Consider the following 2,396-nt stretch of genomic DNA (forward strand, 5'->3'; position numbering starts at 1 on the left):
CTCCTCATCCTAAGAGAATAAGATTCTAATGTGGATTTCCTGATTAGAAATTCTGCCATTGTCTATATATGTTAATATCCTTTGAAATAGGAAAACTGTTCCTGTTGCTTAAAAATGTTTAAAGCAAGATGTAGTAGAGAAAACAATATTCCCAAGTGTGGTGTCATCTCAAATCCTTTACAGAAAAAGCTAAGCCCAATGCTGACTCCAGAGAGAAGATGGTGACTAGTTACAGAAAGCCTGGCTACTAGGAAAAAGCTGGTAAAACCCAGAATTGTGGGATCATCTACTTTATATTAGTCTATTTTTTGGTCATAAGTGTACTTATCAAGTTGCTCTTGGGGGCTGGGACTGTATGTCAATATGTAGGTCATGCTACCATTTGCCTAGCATGTGGGAAGCTCTGGGTTGGATTCCCCAGCATCAAACACCACCAAAATAAAGTTACTAATTGTTATTTTTTTGTCATTGAACAAAAGAATTACATAGCTAAAGTATACTATTAGCATATATCACCATGTACCTGCATATACATGTATTATTATGATCACAAGTTCAGGGAAGATAAGCCAAAGAGGGTAAGAGATTTGCATCATGCCATTTCCAGGTCAGGAAGGGGAGGAAATCATCACACAGCTGCTGGGAAAAGAGGAGAAACTAATACTATCTTATTTGACGAAAAAGGAAAAAGTTTGCAAGTATATTAAACCAATCTGAGATTTTAATTTGGGATGTGGGTGATTTGGTTGTGAATACTTTGGGTGAGCTTTAGGTTTGCTGTTTTCATATCAAAAGAAGCAAAAACACTAGTCAGTATAAAAAGATTTAGAAATGAAAGTCTTTTTAAAAGTTTTTTTATTATTTTATGTGTATGAGCGTATTGCCTGTATGTAAGTTCACCTCTGTTGTAAAATGCCCAATGAGGTTAGAACAGGGGGTCAGAGCTCCTGGAACTGGAGTTACAGATGGTTGTCAGCTGTCATGTGAGTGCTGGGAATTGAACCCAGATCTTCTCCAAGATCATACCATGCCCTATCTCCAGACCTGAAATTAGTCTTTATTTCAACCTTTCCTAATCTCTAGTATAGTTGTTTACTATGTGTCATCCACATGCTACCATGTACTTTGTGTATCTTTTTTCTTAAACTTTGTTTTGTTTTGTTTTGTTTTGACACAGGGTCTCCCTGAAGCCATGGCTGGCCTGGAACTCACTAAGAAGACCAGGTTGGCCCCTCAATCTCACAAAGATTCACTTGCCTCTGCCTCCTGAGCGCTCGAATTAAAGGCGTGCACTAGCACACTTGGCTTCCTTAATCTTTTAACAGCTATGTGAAAACAGGTGATAATACATACCCGTTTCTCAGTAAGGTTAGTAACTATCTTGGTATGGTGGTACATATACACCTGCACTTGGTGTTGATGGTACAATCTCAGCACTTGGGAGGCAGAGGCAGGAGAATCACCACATATCTGAGGTCAGCCTAATTAACACAGAAAGTTTCAAGCCTGCTTGGACTAAGGAAATAAGACCCTGTTTCAAAAAACATTAGTAACTAGGGTGACAGAGCGAGGGGGTGGCATTGCAGAATTCATGTGTACTTGCTAGTGAGTTTATTTTTGTGCACCACTGTTCAGCTAAGCAACAGTAAATCCCTTTAGTGGAGTTGCACAGCAAAACGCTCATACAGAATAATCTGGAGAAGATATTAATGTTGGCTTTGAAGTAAACATCAAGAAACTTCATCAGAGCCAACGTTAACTGTGATATTGGGTTTGGCTCCAGAATCCCTCCCCTCTCTTCTCATTTACTGGGATTAAACCCTGGGTTTTCAAATTGCTAGGCTACTATTGCTTTACCAAGGACACTCTTTCCCAGACCTTGTGGTCTCACTATCACTGGACAGCCTGGAACTCAAAAAGATCTGTCTGCCTTTGCCTCCTGAGTGCTGGGATTAACCTCAAGCACAGTTATCACAACCACATCCAACCAGACCTTGAGTTTTTGAGATGGGGTCTGTGTGTAGTCCTGGATGGCTTCCAGCATACGATCCTCCTGCCTCAGTCTCTTGCCCTGAGATTGCCCAAGAGTCACTGTTCAAGGCTTCATAAGATTTTTGTTATATGATTACACCATTACAATTATTTAGTTCCAAGGAGAATGAAGTCTTGGTGTCAAAATTGTTGAGAACCTCTCTTCTAGCATTAATCTCCAAGTAGCAGAGAGATCCTCTAATTTCATAAAACATTTCAAGCTCAAGTGGGGCATGGTGTCCCAAGCCTCTAATCCCAGCACTTGGGAGAAAGAGACAGGTGGATCTCTGCGAGTTCTAGGCCAGCCTGCTCTACATATCGAGTTCCAGGGCAGCCAGGACTACATAGTGAGATATTGTCTCAAA

This window comes from Nannospalax galili, unplaced genomic scaffold (assembly GCF_000622305.1).
Source record: "Nannospalax galili isolate Female #2095 unplaced genomic scaffold, S.galili_v1.0 scaffold189, whole genome shotgun sequence".
NCBI lineage: Eukaryota > Metazoa > Chordata > Mammalia > Rodentia > Spalacidae > Nannospalax > Nannospalax galili.